At 41.3% G+C, this 23,878-nt stretch overlaps 1 protein-coding gene across 10 annotated transcripts in view; it reads right to left on the bottom strand.

Annotated features, from left to right (window-relative positions):
* ankrd12 (ankyrin repeat domain 12) overlaps positions 1 to 23,878 on the bottom strand; it is a 266,417-nt gene that overhangs the window by 148,052 nt on the left and 94,487 nt on the right. The window lies entirely within an intron of this gene.

The following is a 23,878-nucleotide window of genomic DNA, read 5'->3' as shown; positions in this document are numbered from 1 at the left end:
TATAAAAAGAGACAATAAATAATTTACAGTTAGAGCAGTGCAAGAAATAAAAGTGGCATTTCAATAATGCAGGCAGGTCTTTTTGTGATGCTGGAGTACTTTATAATTAGGTCAGCAAGGGACGATTCAAGAGTCTAAATCAAATAGGCATAAATATCTCCATCCAGTGACTTTTTTTGAACACTTGAGTTTTATTTTGTTGACAGCATGCATCAAGAAACAACCATTACTTAAATACATAAATTAAAATGAAAGAAAAATAATTAATGATATAAGTTGTCCACATCTTCAAACAATCCCATCACCCCCTCCCTCTTCAGTGTCCTGGGATAGGAATGGGGGTTTGGCTTTTCACACTTGACCACTCCTAACTGGGACACTGAACGCTTTCACACTTGCAAGGAGCTATCCCCGGGGTGAGGACTGTTCTACCTTCTACTGGTGACGTCACGATGCATCGAGCAATGGTGGACCTGCCCTAAATCCTGATCAATGTATTATGATCTTATATATGAACAAAATTAATCATGCCTAATTATAACATAATTAAGCTTTATGTACAGCACAGTACCGCACGGATGGCAGTCTCTTCAATCTGAGGCGCCTGCAAGCTCACACCAAGACACAAGAGAAACTTGTCCGTGAACTACTCTTTGCAGATGATGCCGCTTTAGTTGCCCATTCAGAGCCAGCTCTTCAGCGCTTGACGTCCTGCTTTGCGGAAACTGCCAAAATGTTTGGCCTGGAAGTCAGCCTGAAGAAAACTGAGGTCCTCCATCAGCCAGCTCCCCACCATGACTACCAGCATCTCCATCGGGCACACAAAACTCAAAACGGTCAACCAGTTTACCTATCTCGGCTGCACCATTTCATCAGATGCAAGGATCGACAATGAGATAGACAACAGACTCGCCAAGGCAAATAGCGCCTTTGGAAGACTACACAAAAGAGTCTGGAAAAACAACCAACTGAAAAACCTCACAAAGATAAGCGTATACAGAGCCGTTGTCATACCCACACTCCTGTTCGGCTCCGAATCATGGGTCCTCTACCGGCACCACCTACGGCTCCTAGAACGCTTCCACCAGCGTTGTCTCCGCTCCATCCTCAACATCCATTGGAGCGCCCACACCCCTAACGTCGAGGTACTCGAGATGGCAGAGGTCGACAGCATCGAGTCCACGCTGCTGAAGATCCAGCTGCGCTGGATGGGTCACGTCTCCAGAATGGAGGACCATCGCCTTCCCAAGATCGTATTATATGGCGAGCTCTCCACTGGCCACCGTGACAGAGGTGCACCAAAGAAAAGGTACAAGGACTGCCTAAAGAAATCTCTTGGTGCCTGCCACATTGACCACCGCCAGTGGGCTGATAACGCCTCAAACCGTGCATCTTGGCGCCTCACAGTTTGGCGGGCAGCAGCCTCCTTTGAAGAAGACCGCAGAGCCCACCTCACTGACAAAAGGCAAAGGAGGAAAAACCCAACACCCAACCCCAACCAACCAATTTTCCCTTGCAACCGCTGCAATCGTGTCTGCCTGTCCCGCATCGGACTGGTCAGCCACAAACGAGCCTGCAGCTGACGTGGACTTTTTACCCCCTCCATAAATCTTCGTCCGCGAAGCCAAGCCAAAGAAAGACAGCACAGTATGAGCCCTTCAGCTCCTTTTGTTGTGTCGACCTATATAAACCTTTGTAAGGAACTATAGGAAATTGCTAGCAATAAATAGCAATAGCAGACAATTTTTAAACAGGGTGGGAAAGTTGGTAGCGCTATCATGTACATTTTATAAATACCATAGGAAAAAGTGATGGTGGACCTGCCCTCCCAGAATTCCATACATCAGAGAAAGGGCTGTGTGCCTGGCTGCATGCACGGAGCATTCATGGAGGGGTTTCTGTGCCACACAGCATTCTGGGAAGTCAGGTCCACCATTGCCTTTTCCTCATGGTCTTTATAAATTGTGTGCTATAGTGCTACCAATTTTCCCACGCTGATTAAAAACTGTCCGCTATTGCTATTTTCTCTTTCTCTGCAACTTTCCCACAGCAAAGTTTATACCTTTATTTTAATCTTTTCTGTCTTCACATTCCTGCAATCACACAAAAACTTGGGTAATTTCAATCCCATAACGCAATTACCCATTTCACACTTGTCTAATTGCAACGCTGGCGTCTGGAGATGCTGGGGATTGTACTTAGGGCCAAGGTCGTCAATCCCCGGCATGAGATGACGTCGTTTGATGCCTTAGTCAAGCTGATTTTGCTTTCACACTAGAGACTTTAAAGGTCGATTGGCAATTAATTCCTGGGATCACTTGCAAGTGTGAAAGGGGCTTATGATATGTTTACATTCCCAGCAAAACTTTGATGCTCCAACCATGTACCTATTCCATGGGAAATATTCAGTATCAATTAACCTAGCAGCAGGTGCCTGAGATGTGGTAGGAAACTGGAATACAGACAGGACTGAACCAGGGTGAGTGGAGTTGTGATAAAGCAATACGACTTGTTTCACTGATCATCTGGTGAAGCCTTGTGCCTTATAGAAAATGCAAAGCCTTACTCGAGGAAGCTGAAGTGTTCGTGTGCAGATTTCCCACTATTCAAAATTTGGCTTGAATAGGTTCCTTTCTGGATTAATCATCAAGATGTATGGAGAATGTCGCATAGAATGAAAGCAGGAAGAACCTATAATGTATTGTGCAATAATGTGGCAACACAACAGCCCCACACACATCAAAGAACCATCTCTACAAGACATGCTCATTATGAGGCTAACATTAAAAGGGTATTCACATAGAAGCTGCACTGCAAATATACTGAGCCAGAATGAACATGACCTAACTTGCTTACCACCCCAATCCTTATAACTGAACATAACGTTAAGAGTCTGTGAGACTGACTAGGCCTCAGGCAATGAAATCCAACATTTTATTTAGTTTAGGATCATCTCAAGGACACTTGTGGAGTAGAGTGGATTCTTTCATTTTAATTTAATTTAATTTATTTAGATATTCAGCATGGTTACAGGCCCTTCTGACCAAACAAGCTCGTGTTGCCCAAATACACTCACGCGACCAATTAACTTATGAACCCCGTACAATTTTGGAATGTGAGATGAAACTGGAGCACTCGGAGGAAACCCATACAAAAACTGGTAGAATGTACAAACTCCTTACAGACAGCGCCGGATTTGAACCAGAGTTGCTGGTGTTGTAATAAAATTTTGTGGAGTCTAATTGGGCATTGCAAACTTTTTCAAAATTTACAGATATTTTGGTGGGGGGAAAAAAATCAGCTCACTGGCCAGTGTCATATTAAGACTGACACATTAAGAATCCAGTTTAAATTAATAAGAAAGAAATGACAGCCCAATGAATGACCTCATCATTGAATGGTAAACATAACAGGTTGTATCTCTTTAATCCAGTGAGGTTAGGACCTGGCCATTGCTGGACCATGGAAGATCCTGGAAAATAGAAATTGACCTTTAAGGGAACCTCCTATGTAAACATATCTAAGGTAGAACAAAGCTTAAAACAGGAAATAATACAGTGGGGTGGCATGGTTAGCAACGCCTTGTCAGCGCCAGTGATCGGGACCGGGGTTCAAGACCCGTGCTGTCTGTAAGGAGTTTGTACAGGTATGTGCTGCTTAACATCCACGATACTTGCTGTGTTTTTGGGGATTATGCGATGTGGACGCTGTGCATATCATACAGTATAAAAAAAAAAGTCGGCAGATAAAAGTGCCTAACCTTTTATCTGAGATTCTAAATATCGGCAACCTCCAAAAACCGGCACTTTTTCAGTAATGAAAATGTCTGACCACCTCGCTCCTAGCCCCCACTGTTAATTTCCCCCACCCCCCGGCTATCCACTCGCCCCTCCCCATCTAACTCCCGACACTTGCGGCAGTAGCTCAATGCAGGAGCAATGGCCATCTTCGTTATCCATAATCCCCCATGCAGCTGGAACAGCTCTGCCAGCGCCAGAGTGGTTCCAGCTGCATGGGGGGATTATGGGCAAGGAAGATGGCCATTGCTCCCACACTGAGCCAGCTGCCGTCGTCTCCGGGCCGAGAGTCACCTTTCTGCCGAAGGTAAAATAGGGAGCCCATGGGAACAGGGTCAGAGCCAGTTTTACTTTAAAATTTTAAAAAAAAAATTCTAATGATATTATGGCCTTTATTTATCTAAATTCATTTAACACACTGCATCCCGTTTTGTCCGATTTTGAAACATCACATTTGATTAAAGGGACCACCATTTTAAAATGATTCTGAAATCCAAAAGATTCCAAACAACGGTCGGTGTCCGGTCCTGACGATCCTGGATAAAAGGTTAGGCATCTGTACTTAGCAAAGCTGTATGGAATACTGTAGTATACTTGTAAACTTTTTATTGGTATGTAGGGATCAGTGTGGGAACCGACACGGGGCCGTGGAGAGAGAGCAGGGCAGTGGGATCAGTGTGGGGACCGACACGGGGCCGTGGAGAGAGAGCAAAGCAGTCGGCAGTCGGATCAGTTTGGGTATACGGTATACAATTTCCTATAGCTAGCCTTTTCTAAATTGCTGCGGACTTGCTCGTGATAACTGAATAATTATGGGACCATGGACGTGTATACTGTCGAATGTTGCCCAAAACAGACCTAAACGTGCTGAACCACAGAGCGCCAGGTAAGAGAGGCACAACCTGTATTAGATTTAACTTAAATAATTGAAGTGTTGTATTTTAAGTCATTACTAAAAATCCAGGACCAAATTGAAAACTTTTTGTGTAAGGCTCCTTTGAACCTGCTCTGCTATTCAACATAATTGTGGATTAACTTCTGCAAACACCATTTACTTGACCCTCCAAATTCTTTGATTCCTTTCATTTCCAGAAACCTGGTGATCTTTGTTTCTATTGGAAATAACAAGAGAGCCTTCACTGTCCTCTGTGGTGGACAATTCCAAAGATTAATCTCACATTTTTCCCCCCAATTTCAGCCTTGGTGTCCCTTGATCCTAAACTTCTCATCCAGAGAAAACACCCTATTGCATTGACCTTGTCAATACCCTCCACAAATTTTGTGAGTTTCAACAAGGTCAAATCTAATTCTTATAAATTCCAAAGACCAGAAATCGAATCTACCATATTGATCCTCATGAGACTGATTCAGGAATGAAACACAAAACACTGGAAACACTCAGCAGATCAAGCAACATCTGTTGAAAAATAAACACTTAATTTTTCAAGTTCAAGACATTTTATCAGCTACTCTGAAGATGAAGTAGTTAACTGTTTCTCCTTCCACAGAAGCTGACTGACTTGCTGTTTCTAGAAGTTATGGTTTTTCTATCTAATCTAATGATATTATGGCCTTTATTTGAAATTTTTATTTAGTGCCCTCGATGAGAAAAAGAAGCAAGATAGTAGCTAAGGAGGTGGAACAGCGAGGGGCTCAGTGGCTGAAATGTCCCACACAGGCTGCAGGCAACTTGCAGGTGAAAGATGCAGACAGGCTGTAGGAAAAAAAAAATGGCTCATGGAAAACAGGTTTTGGAACTGGAATTCGAGAGGATGCTGAGGACAAGAAGGCCTCTCAAAGGGTCTCAGGCCCAGAAGGCTTCCTGATCATATTAGAGGTTTGGATCTCAAGCTCAGATCGCTAATGCATTGAACAGGGTGTGGCTATGGTAGCTGCAGGAATGCTATAGGCGAATCCACAGACACCTAGAGTCTCTGAAGGAACTCTCTTTTGCTTCTCTCTCTCTTATTATAAGGGGCACCGGGCAACATTAATGTCGACTCTTTGTCATATGGCAGGAAAAAGAACATTTTGTGTAATATTACAGGAATCTTGAATAAGATTTCTCTGTGAACTTTTCACACCCAGGTCCCTAAGAATATTAATAATTCTAAATCTTGGACCATTTTAAAAAGTATACTTTTTTTAACCTCACATTTTCCACAATGTATTTCATCTGCTGTGTTGTTGCTCACTCAATGTCGTCAACAACTCCTCTAAGTCTCTTTGCATCCTTGTCACATTATTGTTGATGTGAAACAAAGTGGTAATCTTAGAAAGTCTACATTTGATCCTCTCAGTTAAATTGCTGACACAAATTGCAAAATCTCAGGAGCCCCAAGCATAGATCTAATTGTGTCCCACTCTTAACTGCCTGCCATCGGACCCATTTATTCCTAGTTCCATGAATAAGTGCTCAATTCACATTGGCATATTACTCCCAAATCCACATTGCCCAATCATGTTGAAAGTCTTCTACAATTCCAAACATATTACACTCAATGGCTCGCCCTCAGCTTCTCTACTAGATACATCGTCAAAGAACTCCATTTGTCAAACATCATTAATATAGCAATGCTTATTCTATCTTGATATTACTTTTATTAATAAGATTTAAAATTATTTTTAAAAATTTTTTTAAAATTTATGCATGTTAAAGTTATACGGAATGTTTTATTTATTCTGTGTAATTGCTTAAACCAATTTATTTAATTGCACTTTTTTTCTGTTTGTACTTAATTAAAATCAATAAATATTTAAAAAAGAAAGATATTACTTTATTTAAATTCCAGCATTTTCCAATCTACATCCCCCAATACATCGGATTAACAGAATTTTTTAAGATTATACCGAGCGCATCCATCATTTTTATAGCCAACTCTTAAATGGTGGTTAAGCTCACTAACTTCCTTAGTAGTTTTTAAAAAAAAATCGAATACTAGTTTTATACATTTCCTCATTTTCACTAAACTTAGTTTTCTAGTATCCATCAGAGATTTATTGAATGAGATAAACTGGGAATTAGCTTCTCAGAGAAATCTACATTTGGGAAAGGAGAAGAGGGAAATGACATGGAAAAGTGGTTCCTTTCTCAATGGGGGCCATATACAACCCTTCCCCACCCCCACCCCCCAATATACCACAGCACATTTAAAGGGGGTCATGGACTGAAATCAAAGTATTTTTATGTAGCCAGTAGGAGGAAACCAACTAAATTCGACTGCTTCACAGGGAAGGGGGCCAATAAATTTTGAGCAGAGTCCCAAGGCGGGGGGTGGGGGGTGGTGGGGGAGATGGTTTTAAAAGGATGAGAATGGCTGGACTAGTGTAGATAACCTGTGAGCTCAGATGAAACGTAAAAGGATCTAGAATGCATGGAATGAGTTAAGTTGTTTTTGGGCAAGGATGTGCAAGGTAAGTGGAAAACCTTCAAAGGTGAAATTTTGATTGTACAGAGTTTGTACGTTCCTGTCAGGATTAAAGGCAAGGTAAGCTTGCACAGGAAACCATGGTTTCCGAGGCATATTGGGGATCTGGTTTGGAAGAAGAGAGAGGTGTATAGCAAGTAAAGGCAACATGGAGCAAATGAGGCACTTTAGGAGTATAAAAATACAAGAAATCAGGAAGGCTAAATGAAGACATGAGGTTGCTTTAGCAGACAGGGTTTTTACAGATATATTAAGAGCAAAACGAATACTAAGTGACAAAATTGGTCTCCTTGAAGATCGTAGTGGTCAGCTCTGCATAAAGTTAAAAGGGATGGGGGAGATGATTTTTTCTTCATCAGTATTTCACTCAGGAAACAGTCAAGAGTCATAGGAAGTAAAGAAGACAAGCAGTGAGGTCATGGAACCTACACAGATTAAAGAGGAAGTGCTTGCTGTCTTAAAGCAAATAAGGGTGCTGACAAGATAATCCCTTGGACCTTGAGGGAGGCTAATTTAGAAACTGCAGGAGCTCTCACAGAAAGTTTTAAAATGCCCTTAGCCAGGCACGTGGTGCCAGAGGAGGATTGGAGGTAGTTCAAAAAAGGCTCCAAAAGTAACCCTGGAAATTATAGGCCAGTGAGGTAAATTATTGGAAGGTGTTCTAGGAGATAAGATGTACAAATATTTGGATAGCCATGGACTGATCAGGGATAGTCAACATGCGCGTGTTAGTTGTATTTAACCAATCTTAGAGTTTTTGAGGAGGTTAACAGGGAAGATAAGAAAGGAAAGGTTGTGGATGGTGTTTACATGGGAGATAAGTCAGGAAGGTTCAGATGTTAGGTATTTACAGTGAACTGGATTCAACAATGGCTGGATGGAAGAAACCAGAGAGTAGTGGATGATGACTTCTCAGACTGGAGGCCCGTGACTAGTGGTGTGCTTCAGGAATCAGTGTTGGGACCATTGTTGTTTGACATCTATATTGATTATCTGGATGGTAATTTGGTAAATTGGATCAGCAAATTTGCAGAAGACACTAAGATTGGAGGCGTTGTGGACATCAAAGAAGGTTTTCAAAGCTTGCAGAGGGATCTGGACCAGCTGGAAAAATAGCAGGTGGAATTTAATGCAGACAAGTGTGAAGTGTTGCATTTTGGAAAGACAAGGCAAGAAAGGACATATACCATAAATGGTAGGGCACTGAGGAGTGCAGCAGAACAGAGGGATCTGGGAATACAAATACATAATTCCCTGAAAGTGGCATCACAGGTGGACAGGGTTGTAAAGAAAACTTCTGGCATATTGGCCTTCATAAATCAATGTTTGAATATAGGAGTTTGGATGTTACGATAAATTTGTATAAAATATTGGTGAGGCCAAATTTGGAGTATTATGTGTAGTTTTGGTGACCTTAGTACAGGAAAGATATCAGTAAATAGAAAGAGTGTGGAGAAGATGTACTAGGATGTTGCCTGGACTTCAGGCACTGAGTTACAGGGAAAGGTTAAACCAGTTAGGACTTTATTCCCTGGAGTGTAGAAGAATAAGGGGAGATTGGATAGAGGTATTTAAAATTATGAGGGGGATAGACAGAGTAAATGTTGATAGGCTTTTTATACTGAGGGTAAGTGAGATACAAACCAGAGGACAAGAGGAAAAGTTTAGGGGGAATACGAGGGTGAACTTTTTCACAGATTTTTCACAGAGTGGTGGCACTGTGGAATGCCCTTCCAGATGATGTGGTAAATGTGGGCTCAATTTTAACACTTAAGAAGAATAGGTACATGGATGGGAACAGTATAGAAACATAGAAAATAAATGCAGTAGGCCATTTGGCCCTTCAAGCCTACACCACCAATCAATATGATCATGGCTGATCAGTACCCGGTTCCTGCCTTCTCCCATACCCCGATCCCCTTAGCCACAAGGGCCACATCTAACCTACTCTTAAATATTGACAAGAAACTGGCCTCAACTACTTCTTGTCGCAAAGAATTCCACAGATCCACCACTCTCTGAGAAATTGTTCCTCATCTCAGTCCTAAAATACTTTCCTCCTTATCCTTAAACTGTGACCCCAGCATTGGAAACAACCTTCTTGCATCTAGTCTGTCTAAACCATTAAGAATTTTATATGTTTCTATAAGATCATCCCCCTCAATCTTCTAAATTCCAGAGAATACAAGCCTAGTCTATCCGACCTTTCTTCATATGCAAGCCCTTCCATCCCTGGTATCAGTCTAGTGAACCTTCTCTGCACCCCCTCCATGGAGAGGATGTCCTTCCTCAGATAAGGAGACCAAAACTGCACACAGTACTCCAGATCTGTTCTCACCAAGGCCCTGTACAGCTGCAGCAGAACCTCTATACTCCTGCACTCAAATCCTCTCGCTATGAATGGCAACATAGCATTCGCCTTCCTCACTGCCTGCTGCATCTGCACACCAACTTTCAATGACTGATGCATAGCAACAACCAAGTCTCTCTGCATCTCACCTTTTCCTAAGCAGATATTATCTTTTAGATAATAGTCCTCTTTCCTGTTCTTACTTCCAAAGTGGATAACCTCGCAGTTATCCACATTATATTGCATCTGTCACGTCTTGTCCAAACTTAACTTGTCCAAATCACTCTGCACCCTCCTAGCATCCTCTACACAGCTAACCCCGCTACCCAACTTTGTGTCGTCTGCAAATTTTGAGATATTGCTACCTATTCCCACATCTAAATCGTTGATAGATATTGTAAACAACTGTGGCCCCAGCACAGAGCCCTGCAGTACCCCACTAGTCACTGGCTACCATTCTGAAAAGAACCCATTCATTCCTACTCTTTGCTTCCCGTCCATCAACTAATTCTTTATACACCTTAATACCATACTTTTCAAGTTGTATGTTAGTCTTCTGTGCAGAATCTTATCAAATGCCTTACTAAAGTCCAGATATGCCATGTCCATTGATACCCCCCTATCCACTCTACTGGTTACATTCTCAAAAAATTCTATAAGATTTGTCAAACGTAATTTTCCCTTCACAAAACCATGCTGACTCCGTCCATTGATACCACTACTTTCCAAATGTACTGCGATTGCATCTTTAATAACTGATTCTAGCACCTTCCCTACTACCGATGTCAGGCTAACTGATCTGTGGTTTCCCGGTTTCTCTTTCCTTCCCTTCTTAAAAGGTGGGGTTACGTCGGCCACCCTCCAATCCTCAGGAACTAATCCAGTATCTAAGGAGGTTAGAAAAATTATCACTAATGCATCCACTATTTCCTGGGCTACTTCCTCCAGCACTCTTGGATGCAGACCATCCAGCCCTGGGGATTTATCTGCCTTTAATCCCTGCAATTTTACTAATATAATCTCTCTACTTACAATTATTTCCTTTATTCCCTCCCTCATATTAGATCCCCAATCTTCAACAATTTCCTGATTAGTTACGTCTTCCTTGGTGAAGACAGAACTAAATTAGTCATTCAAACAGACTGCCATATCCTTGTTCCCCATGATTAACTCATCTGTTTCTGTCCAAAACGGACCCACATTTGTCTTAACTAACCTCCCTTCCTCTTAACGTATCTACAAAAGCTTTTACAGTTATTTTTTATGTTCCCTGCCAACTCTCTCTCATATCCCCTTTTACCTTTCCTAATTAATCCCTTTGTCCTCTGCAGAACTGAATTTCTCCCAATCATCAGGAATATTATTTTTTTGTGGCTAATTTATATGCTGCTTCTTTGGATTTGATACTCTCTCTGATTTCTATTGTTAGCCATGGATGCGCTACCCTCCTTGATTTATTCTCTTTACAAACTGGGATATACATTTGTTGTACTTGCTCCAAGCTATCCTTAAATGATTGCCATTGCATTTCTACCGTTAGTCCTTTAAGTACCATTTGCCAATATATTTTAGCCAATTCACATCTCAGAGCATCAAAGTTACCCCTTTTCAAGTTCAGAACCTTTGTATCTGAATCAACTCTGTCACATTCCATTCTAATGAAGAATTCCACCATACTGTGGTCACTCTTGCCCAAGGGGTTCCTCACAACAAGATTGTTAATCAGTATCCAGTCTAGAATGGCTTGTTCTCTAGTCAGTTCCTCAACATGCTGATTTAGAAAATAATCCCGCATACATTCTAAGAAAACCTCTTCCTCCTTACCCTTACCAATTTGGTTCACCCAATCTAAATGTAGATCAAAGTCACCCATTATAACAGCTGTCCCTTTGTTGCACACATTACCAACTTCCGTTGTAATACCATCCCTAACCTCAATACTACTGTCAGGTGGCCTGTACACAACTCCCACGTGTCTTCTGCCCTTTCGTGTTTTGCAGCTCTACCCACATCGATTCTACATCCTCCAAGCTAATCTCCTTTCTTTCTATTGCATTCACCTCTTCCCTAACCAACAATGATACTCCACCTCCTTCTCCATTCTGTCTATCCCTCCTGAATGTCGAGTAACCTTGAATGTTGAGCTCCCAGTCACGGTCCCCCTAAAGCCATGTCTCTGTGATCGGAACTATATCATAGACATTAATAGCTATCTCCACATTTAATTCATCCACTTTATTACAAATGCTTCTTGCTTTGAGACACAAGGCCTTCAGACTTGCTTTATTTAGCCACACTCTTATCCCTTTTACCATTATGTAAATAAGCATCTCTTTTTGATTTTCGCTCCGGTCTTACCTGCCTGTCACTATTGCTTTTCACCTTGCTATCTTTTGCTTCTATCCTCATTTTATTCCGCTGACTCTCTGGACTGGTTCCTATTTCCCCTGCCACATTAGTTTAAACCTTCCCCAACCATGCTAGGAAACAAATCCCCAAGGACATTGGTCCCGGCCCTGCTCAGATGCAGACCGTCCTGTTTGTACCAGTCCCATCTGCCCCAGAACCGGTCCCCATGTTGCAAGAATCTAAAACCTTCCCTCCTAGACTACTGTTCAAGCCACATATTCATTCTAGCTACCCTGTTATTCTTACTCTGACGAGCTCGTGGCACCGGTAACAATCCAGAGATTATTTCCTTTGAGGTCCTACTCCTTAATTTATTTCCTAACTCCCTAAATTCATCTTGCAGGACCTCATCCCTTTTTTCCCCCCTCAATATTGTTAGTACCAACATGGACCACGACAGCTAGCTGTTCACACCCTCCCCTGTTCTGAAACATCCCTGACCCTTGCACCCGGGAGGCAACATACCAACTGGGAGTCTCGTTTGCAGCCACAGAAACTCCTGTCTATTCCCCTTACAATTGAATCCTCTATGACTATTGCCCTACCACTCTTTTTCCTGCCCTCTCTCACAGCAGAGCCACTCACGGTGGCATGATCCTAGCTACTGCTGCCTTCTCCTGGTGGGCTATCTCCCCCAACAATATCCAAAGCAGCATATCTGTTCTGCAGGGAGATGACAGCAGGAGGCTCCTGCACGACCTTCCTAATACTTTTACTGATGGTCATCACCCAGTCCCTACCCTTCTCTACCTTCTGAAACTGCAGTGTGACCAACTCACTAAAGGTGCTATCCACCAATATCTCAGCATCCTGGATGCTCCAAAGTGAGAGCTATGGGCAGGGTGCAGGGTGCAGGTCAGTGGGGCTAGGCAAAAAAAAACCATTTAGGCACAGAGTAGAAAGGCTGAAGGGGCCGGTTTTTGTGCTGTAATGTTCCATAGTTCTATGAAACAAGAATTTTGGATCTGAAACATGCAAACGTGATTTGTAGGCAATCAATAACATTGTGTGGTGGAAAGGCTTAATGCTTTATGCCCAGTAAGAAGTAATTTTGGGTGGGTAGCAGTGCAATAATATTAAAATAATAATAGAACTTCTTAAAATGATTTATTGATATAACAAATTAGAATTGCCTTTAAAAATTTAGTTGCGCTTTATGAGGCCATTTGTCTTCTGTAAAGCATACTTCTATTAGGATTGCTTTACTATTTGAGGGCTGTCAATCTAATGGAGAATTCACACTCAAAAGACTGCACACAGCTGGCTACATAATCACAGAACGCAACTTTAAAAAAACACCAAGTCAATCAAATTGCATGCATTGCTCACACATCTGAGAGTCATTAGATTTAGAACAAGTCCGTTTCAGTTGCTGAAGCCTTTGAAGGCAGTGTACACAAATAGCAAAGGCAGAGGGAATTTCAATGCATTTTTTTCTGATTCATGTTGCTAAATAAGCATTTTCCACCTTTTGTTTCTACAGCAGACATGTTGCTAAATCAGACATGCTACAGGAGCACAAAAGTGCACATTGACAAAATGCTGCCAAGTTCAAAACAATACTCTATTTTTCCTGTGACAAGCATGACAGTTTGATTTATATGGGGCACCAGCACAAACTGTCTGACTTCAGGACTTATTGCATAAGGAAATTGTGCTGTTTTTCCTACATGACAACTTTCACCAGGATTTAGTATTGGTAGAACACACTTTGAGGAAGCCGAGTGACTGTATTCTTTCACACAAGCTCACTTAAGAATTGTTAATCTAAGGAATTGATGGAATGCTTCCCCTTGGACCTTTTCAGCAGTAATCTACTTTATCAGCAAAATTACAAACTACATAGAGACTGAGTTTTTTAGTTTATGGGGCATTATTGAAGAATTGGCTGAATTACTTCAAGCAAAAAGCTGTTTTGCATGCTATCCAAGTAAGGTGACCCATACTCAAGTACAGCAAGTAGTACAATTAGAATATGGAAGAGCAAAGTATATAATTTCCAGTACAAAGAGCTGGAAACAGGGAAAATACAGTTAGAGTGCACAAGGGCATCATTTACCAATGAGAGGTTCATTCAAGACACAGATAATAGCAGAAAGGAAACTGTCCTCGAATTTGTCCAATAACGCAGGATGTTACACAAATTTGAAAACACAAACCTGCAGACTCAAGGTCAGTTTCTTTCCTGCTGCCATTGGACACTTGAATGGACCTCTCATTACTCAAAGGAGGAGTGCTTGGTTTGCACGATAGCCTGAGCTACAGTCACAACTCTGCAGTTTCTTGCAGTCTTTGACAAAGCTGTGCTGCACCTGGACAGATAACTTTCTATGATGTTGCAATGAAAATTGGCCAGATGTATTGGTAAAAGACTCTGGGGACATTCTGAATTTCCTTTGCCTTCTGAGGAAGTAGATGTATTATTTGTTATTATGAGTGATTTCCACTCAATTCCTTTAGAAATTATTTTTAAAAACATGCCCTCAGTTACGAGTCCATTTAATCACAAAAAACACTGAGAGAATGCACTTTCTGTGCTCTGAGCAAAAAAAAAATCAAATTCTTCACGTAAGGGATGAAAATTAAAATTGTGGACTGCAATGGATCTGTGTTAATAGTAATATTTAGGTTAAGCTATATTTCTTATAAATATTTCTTTAAGTAATGTAGTGGGTTTGGAACAGGGTTACACACAGGTCACAGCAAGTTTACAAAGGCGTAATTGCACTCAGAAAAGTGTCAGTTTGGAGTCACCATAATGGAACAGAAGTATTCTTAATTGAAACTCAAGGACCAGGTTTGGTTCTTAAAAGCACTTAAGGCCTCAAACAAGAGAAATGAACTCAGAGCCATTTGAGTGATACAAGTAAGTCTCTTGAAATAGGTGAGGTCATCTTTCAGTGTGTGATGTCCTCAAGCCAGATTTAGAAGATCACAAGAAACTGGGGTTAGCAACTGTTTAAAATTCCAATAAACTGGTCATGTTTTCCAGGAACCAAAATTGACCTCATCATAATTTCATATAATTTTTTAAACCTGAAGAAGACTGCAGAAGTTGAAAAGTCAAAACCCTGTAGCACACACAAGGGTAACATAGTAATCTCTAAAAAAGAGATACTGGTCTGTACAGTGGTTGGAACACTGGTGTTAGAACCTTGTGAAACAAGAGGTTGGATTCTGACTGTCTCTTTTTGTTATTAGAAGGCCACCTCAATGTGGACGAAGCTAAGAGGGAGCTGAAGATCACTAGTGAGAGTTTAAGAAGAAATCTCTTCCTCGGGAAAAACTAACTCAACAGATTTGAGAGTTGGAACAGTCCAGGAACGGAATCAGTATTAACAAACACTTCATTACCACATTAAGCAACCATTTAAAAGAACTTGATGTTTCATAATCACTTCTGAACTATAATTTAATAGACCTTCAAGTTCAACATGTCTTTAAAATAATAACTTAAAACTAACTTTTCAGACTCAAGTTTAAACTGAATAGTTTTGACTTTAATATATACACACACACACACTCACTCACAGACATTTATACAATTACATTAATGCATAGTGGGGTTAAGTAAGTTTAGAGTTAAGTGAGAACTGTTATGTCATTAATAGTTTAATAAAAACTATTATTTTGAATTGACCACTGTCTGGCAAATCTTCCATTGCAGTTCATGTTAGTACTAAAGGGGCATTGGTTAGTTTGTAATGTGGACACTCAGAAACTTTGTTCCAACACTGTCAATATACAAATGATTTGGTTGCTTCCTTTTTTAAAAAAAAAACTTCTAAAAAGGTCACATAGCAGACAGATCATATGCTAGATGTACAGGAATGCTTCTGAAATTACATGGTCTGTTCTCGAAAAAGGCCCACTGTCTAAAGCAAAATCCACAACGAAGGCTTTTGTGGTTAACGGATGTATCAATCACTCACTCTCTATGGTCTCGTGCACTACCAGACAGGGGCCGCCTGCAAATTGGAGGAACACCACCAACTGGGCACCCTCCAACCACATGGCATGAACATACACTTCTCCAGTTTTCATTATTTCCCACCCCCCCCATCTCTCCCCTTCCCTTGTCTCTATTTCTCATTTTCTCCCCCTCTCTTTCCCACTATCTCCTTTCTTCCATCTTCGCATTTAGAGCCATCCCCTCCCCTAATCAATTCTCACCTTTCCCCTCATATCCTCCTATCCACACCCAATTATCACCTTTTGTCTATTGGTCTGTGGTCCTTCCCCTGCCCTTTCTTCCCCCCTCTTTTTATTCAGGCACCTGCCTAATTCCTGTTCATACCTTGAAGAAGGGCTCAGGCCTGAAATGTTAGTTATATCTCTTTACCTCCTATGGACACCTATGGAGGCTGAGCTCCTCCACCATTTCTGTGTTTTTACTGCAATCACAACATCTATAAACTTTTGTGTTTCACACCTATCGCTATAACTCGAACAGTATACTCTATCCTATTGGCCATTAAAATGGCTGTATCAATCATCATTTGAGTTCATCAACCCCAAGGAATTTTAGTATAACAGTTACCTTGGACACAGATTCATTGGCAAAGAAAATCTGGGAAGGAACAAATTAGTCTTCTTTCTCCTGATTGGTATCAAGTAATTTTTCTTAGAAATTAAAATATGAACATCAAGAATAGGTAGAATCGGAGGAGTCACGTGATGGAGTAGTGGCCGGACGGTGAACTCCAGCCCTCTCCAGAAAAGTCGGGAAAAACAAAGGAAAACACAAAGGCACAGAAATAAAAGTTACAGAAAAGTGAGTATAAAGGTGGAAAGAAGATGGCGACAAAAAAAGAAAAATCGAAAGCAACGGTAAGAAGAGAGGAAGAGAAGACAAAGGAGGAAAAAGGTGAAGGCCTTACCTGTCCGAAGAGGCCCGCTGCGGAGAGAGAAACCCGCTCCCTCAGGTCGGTAAATAATGGACTACAAAAATGGCTCGCTGAGCCGAGTAAAAGTGCGCAAGCGCGCATGCGCGAGGAGACCACAGAAGACAATGGAAACAAGAAAGAAGAGAAGAAAAGGGCACCAAACAACAGATGGCCAACCCAGAGGAAGAGGAAGAGTACAGGGAAATAGAAGAAGAAAAAAAAGGCAAGGTAAAGGATATACTTGCTCTTATTAAAGGATACATGGAGTAATTTAAAGAATGGCAAACACAGGAATTTAAGGATTTAAGAAAAAGAATAAACAACACAGAAGAGAAAATAAATAAAATGGAGATGACCTTAACAGAAATGGGAAAGAAAATGGACAAGATGGAAGAGCGGGCAGTAGCAGCAGAAATGGAGGTAGAAGACTTAAAAAAGAAATTGGAGGAATCTAATAAAAAAACTAAAGAGACACAAGAACTACTAGCTCAAAAAATAGATATAATGGAAAATTATAACAGAAGAAATAACATAAAGATAGTGGGCCTTAGGGAAGATGAAGAAGGCAGGAATATGAGGGAGTTTATAAAAGAGTGGATCCCTAAGACCCTAGGATGTCCAGAACTACAGCAAGAAATGGAAATAGAAAGGGCACATAGAGCATTGGCCTCTAAACCACAACCACAACAAAAACCAAGATCTATTGTAGTAAAATTCCTAAGATATACTACAAGAGAAAAGGTACTGGAGAAAACAATGGAAAAAGTAAGAGAGGGCAACAAACCACTGGAGCATAAAGGGCGAAAAATCTTCATTTATCCAGATATAAGTTTTGAACTCCTGAAGAAGAGAAAGGAGTTCAATACAGCAAAGGCGATTTTATGGAAAAAAAGGGTATAAATTTATACTAAAGCATCCAGCGGTATTGAAAATATTTATTCCAGGACAACAAAACAGACTATTCTCGGATCCAGAAGAAGCACGAAAATTTGCAGAACAATTACAAAAATAGACTGAGGGAGGAAGACGGGTAATGAGAGTTAAAATGATCACGATTGATATGTATGTGGGTAAAGACAAAAATAGACTGAGGGATGAAGACGGGTAATGAGAGTAAAAATGATCACGATTGATATGTATGCGGGTAAAGAGGTATAAGAGTGAATAGAGACAATGTGCATACGTGAATGTATCTGTACTTAGAGGAAAATATAGATAGTATAGACAAGAATTAATAAGGGAAGGTAATGGAATAGAGAGAATAAGGAGGGAATTAAAAGAGTGACCTTTGTGACATATGAAAAGTGAAATCTTTCTGGGGGGGCGGGGTGGGGGGAAATAGCGGTCACTGCAAAATCAGTTGACGCTTGCGAGTGGATTCGCAAATCCAAATGGAGAGGGGAGATGTGGTTGTCCGACAAGGGATAAAGGACAACTCAGGAGGTGAAGGGGAGATTGGGGATAAATAAGATAGAAATAGGAGAATAAGGAAAATGTTGGATGGTGTAGGAATGTTGTCTTATAAAGAGTCGAAAATAAGAAAACAGAAATGGAAAAGGAGGAAAGGTAATGATGGAAAAACGGAAAGAGAAGATAAACAAAATATAAAAGGGCTACGCTGAACTATATGTCTTTAAATACTAATGGAATACATAACCAAATTAAAAGGAAGAAACTACTAAATTTAAATGAATAAATGTATTCCATTAGAAAAAATAACATATAGGTTAAGAAATAATATTGAAATATTCGAACAAGTATAGGAGCCTTACATTAAATACAATAGCGAAAACCTACCGGGGACAAACATTACCTAAGTTGATGGAAGGAGAAGGAAAGAAAAGAATGGACTCAGTAGAATTTCTGGTGTATTTTTGTTGAATGACAACATTGTCTGAATGGCTTAATGCAACCTAGATTGTATACCTAAAATGGATGAGGGGGGGGGGGGGGGGGGGTGGGGGGGTGGCTTGGGAGGAAGGCGGGGGGGGGGGGGGAGAAAAAGTCACTGTATATGTGTGAAAAAGAAATAGTGTATATCATGGCTAATGTGATTTATGGTGTGAAAAATAAAAAATTTAAAAAAAAAGAATAGGTAGAATCAATAGTTATTAAGCCAAAAGCTTCAAATATATTTATCTTCAATGTCTAAGCTCACCTATCTGGGAACCAAATACATTTTACAAAGTCTCTGCCTTGGAAAACACACAACACAAATTATATCTATTACACGATAAGAATTATTAGGAGCCTCAACATATTGGGTGTTAGCAACATACTTCTGTCGTGACACTATGGCGGCACTACAACTCACAGTAGGCTTAGAACCGGCTACGTGACATCAGTGTGTGATGACATCAGTACTTGTCAGGCACATGATTCGGGGCTTTAAAAGATTGCGCGGGCTTTGAAGAGTTTTGATTCTCAAAAAAAAAAACGCCTTGCGTGGTTATTTCATCATGTCCACTGTGATTCCAGTGGCTACAATTGGTGACTCTGACGAGTCCAAAAACGTATTTTTGGACACACAAGGACTCCGCAGCCAGTGCTGTGCAGCTGCCAACTTTCTGGACAGCTGAGTCTGAGCTGTGGTTCCAACAGGCTGAAGTGCAATCGCATCTTCACAAAGTCGAGTTGGACATCACTCGTTATTACCATCTCGTCAGTGCTGTGGACCAGGCCGTAACAAAGAAGGTGAGCAACTTCCTACAGGATCCACCACATACCAGCATGATGCTTTAAAAGCATGACAGGATAGATAGTATGTCCCATAGGGAAAGGACAGCCAAACTACTACATCTCGATGGGTTGGGAGACCGCACCCCTTCAGAACTAATGGAATGAAATGCTGTTCTTGGCATCTGGCAAAAGGCCCAATATACTATTTGAGCAGCCCTTTTTAGAGTGAATGTCAGATAATATTAGGCTCTTGTTATCCAAGTATTCATTTGAAGACCCAAGGGCTGTAGCAGCAGAGGCAGATATTCTATGGTTGGCTAAAAAGGACAGCAAAGATAGACAAGACCACAACCAACCCATCCAGTCTTGACCCCATGTCACACTCTATTGCCCTTAGCACATCACTTCCTACAGACAATGCTCCAAAACAGGAACGCAGCCTATGGACACCTCATCTTGGTGTTATTACCACAGGCGTTGGAGAGTAAGTGTCTGCAAGTGCCTTCCACCCTGCCAGTTTGCGGGAAATGCCCAGGCCAACTTCCAGTAAGGACTGTGGTGGTTGGCTAAAAACCTGCAAGCCTACTGCATGGGGACAAGTCTTCCCCACTACTCTGCACCTCAAAACATTAAGTAAACCAGTGGATGAATTCTCCGAGCTGTTGGAAGATTTCCCTGAGATTACTCCTCTACAATTTTCTGCCTCCACTGCAAAGCATGATGCTACTCACCGCATTTGTATGAAGGGCCTACCTATCCATGCCAATATCGCTTGCCTCTAGAAAAGCTGCGTTGAGCTAAGGAAGAATTTTCCAAGATGGAGGAACGAGGGATAATTCATAGGTCGAACAGCAATTGGGCATCCCCGTTACATATGGTCCGAAAACACAATGGAGATTGGCGACCATGTGGAGATTACAGGCGGCTTAAAGACACCACCATTCCGGATCGTTATCCGATATTTCATATTCCGGATTTCTCGGCTAATTTGCAAGGAGGGAAGATCTTCTCCAAAATAGACTTGGTGTGTGGCTATTACCAAGTATCAGTAGAGCCGAAACACATTCCAAAAACAGCAATAATTACCCCAATTGGGTTGTTTGAATGCCATTCGTATTAAAGAATAAGGGTGATGGATGCTTTAGGACGTGGTAGGACCAACATCCTCATTTACCTCAACAACATTTTAGTCGCCATTGCGACCAAGGAAGACATATGGAACATCTTCATATACTTTTTATTTGTCTTCAAGATTTTGGACTGACCATCAATCCAGATAAATGCATTTTTGGACAAGAAACGATTGATTTCTTGGGCATAGGATTGCTCAGGAAGGTGCAACCCCACTGCTATTCAAAGTTGAGGCCATTACCAAATACTCAAAACCTGCTACGGTTGAAAGCCTACAGAAATTCGTAGGAACGGTAAATTTTTTCTTTTGGTTTCTTCTAGGAGCAGCTCATATCATGAACTCTTTTATCGATTTACTACCCGGAAACACAAGAACCATCCATTGGACTGAAGAGGGAAACAACGCCTTCTTGAAGATGAAAGATTTGCTGACTCCTGCTGCTATACTCAGCTTCCGAGTTTTAAATGCAGCCACCGCCCTTTCTACAGACGCTTCTGATATGGCCATAGGAGGTGCACTTCATCAATATGTCTTCATCAATATGTCAATGGGCAATGGAAACAGTTAGCATTCTTCAGCCTCCATCTTCATGAAGCAGAGAATACAGTGCTTTTGATAAGGAACATTCGGCCATTTACTTGTCTATTCGACACTTCTGTTATTTTTTGGAGGGCAGAGAATTTTACTATGTACAGGACCACAAGCCCTTAACAATTGCGTTTTCCAAGGTCGCAGAGCCATGGTCAGCGCAACAACAATGGCAATTATCATTATTTCAGAATTTTCCACAGAAATACTACATATTTCCGGAAAAGACCACGTCGTAGCTGATGCAATGTCCCATTCTGTTCCACTCTAGGTTTCGTCTGCAGATCAAGGTATTGACTACACAGCTTTGGTCACAGCCCAAAAACATGACCATGAGACGAATGCTTATTGGACTGCAATCACAAACCTGCAATTGAAGGATGTCCAGCTTGGAGTTCATGGGATACATCAAATGGGACACCCATATCCATGAAAACATCAAGTATTTGACTCTGTGCATGGACATCCATCAATTAGTTTGACCATTTGCATGGTTTCCGACAGGTTCGTGTGACACGGTCTTAAAAAACCTGTTACACAAATGGGGAGGTCCTGCATTACCTGCCAGAAAGCAAAAGTTCAGTGGCATACCAAGGCACCACTGCAGTCCTTCGCAGCAGTTACTTGCCAACTTGCTCATGTCCAAGTTGACATTTGTTGGCTACTTCCTGATTCAAGAGGATACCATTATCTTTTTTACAGTAATAGACAAGTTTACGTGATGGGCCAAGGCCATGTCTATGGTAGATGTTCATTCCTGGGTGTCTCGTTTTGGTTTACCAGTGCATGTTACTTCGGATAGAGGACTCTACAATTTACTTCCTCACTGTGGACAGCCTTGTCTCACTTGCTCAATGCAAAAATTCATCACACAAATGCCTATCATCCCCTGGCTAATGGAATGGTGGAAAGATTTCATTGACAAGTCAGTCTTGATGGCTCAGTTAGACAGTCCAAACTGGGCTGGTGAGCTGCCCTGGGTATTAGAACAACTCCAAAGGAGGACCTCCAAGCTTCATCTGCTGAGCTTGTGTACACAGCATGTTGGTGTTCCCAGGGGAGTTCGTCCCCAACCATTCCAACTCCAAAAATGCACCTAAGGAACTGCTGACCAGGTAAGGGAGACCGTAGGAAAATTGACCCCTATACGACCATCTTCGCATGGAGACACTCTTCCTTTGCACCCAAAGACCTCAAAAACAGCAAATAGGTCTTCGACTGTAGGGGAACACTTGGTCAACCTTTTCAGACACCTTATGAAGGACCTTGTAGGATACTCACACAAACGAGGTCGACCTGTATTTTGGACATTGGAGGGAAGCCACAGTCTTTCAATATTGTCAGGCTTAAACCAGCTTATGCGGACAAGTCTTTCCCACTGCAGTGTCTGTCACAGAGGTTAACCACCTAAAGGACAGACAAACCTTTCTGCCGGTTCTGGGGGGGGGGGGGGCGGCATGTGGGTGTATATGGCGGCACTACAATTCCCAGAAAGTATAGAACTGACTATGTGACATCAGTGCGTGAAGACATCAGTGCATATTGGGCGCATGATTCAGGGCTTTAAAAGGTTGCACATTTTGAAGAGTACATCTGTTTCATTCACTCAAAAAAAATGCCTTGCGTGGTTATTTCATCGTGTCCACGGTGATTCCAGTGGCCATACCTCCATATTTTTAAAATTGGTCCTCCACATCTATACCACGTGAACAGAGGCTACTGGTTAAGCATGCTTACAAAAGTTTAGCTGACACAAAATTCTCCAATGTACAAGGCTACTGTAAAATGTAGGGATCAAACACAATTCAAATGTGGGTCACATCAGTTTAGGTGTTAATTTAAATGAACTTTTCCTGATTTACTGCTGGTGTCCAAGTTGTAAGTCTTCGTGGGTGTGTGTGCTTAGTGGTTTAAGAGGCTTCCAGATGAATATGCAGGGATAGAGGGATACACATCATGTGCAAGCAGTATAAACCTGATTTATCATAATTGACGCACACATCGTGGGCCTTAAAGGCCTGCTCCTGTGCTATACTGTCCCCCTCTTTTGTTGTGAGATGACTTGTGGTCAGTGGGAATGCAGTTAAAAGTGGTCCAGTGGAAACAGCAAAAACGACTTCTTTATCCGGGACACTGCACGACCAATTAACTGGGTTGCAATGAAAAGGGTAAAGAACCTTTCAGGAAGATTTAATATTAAAATTGAATGAGATTTGTTCAATGTAAACCTTAACTCTAAATAAAGCAAATCACAATAAGTTTCAAGTCTGAGCTGGTCATGACTCATTGTGAACTATACTAAAACATTAATAGTAGACAAAAAGAGGCTAATGTTTAAAAAAACTAATTCATTCCCCTTCAAAGCAGAGAAGCATATCAGAAAAAAAAATCAGGTCTTATTCTGACTAAAAGAAAATTTATTAATGTAAAAGTAAATGCTCATAGTCACAATTTAACAAAAACAGGTAGTCTAAGGATGGGGGGGGGGGGGTGGGAAATCAGGAATTTAGCAATGGAGGACAAAATCATGGAGGGGTAAAGGAAAGTAGACTTTGAAAATAATCCACTAGGAAAAGTGTAGTGTAGAAAATGCTCCAATAGAAATAAAA

The sequence above is a fragment of the Narcine bancroftii genome, chromosome 2, assembly GCF_036971445.1.
Source record: "Narcine bancroftii isolate sNarBan1 chromosome 2, sNarBan1.hap1, whole genome shotgun sequence".
NCBI lineage: Eukaryota > Metazoa > Chordata > Chondrichthyes > Torpediniformes > Narcinidae > Narcine > Narcine bancroftii.
This window is presented reverse-complemented; position numbering and strand designations above follow the sequence as displayed.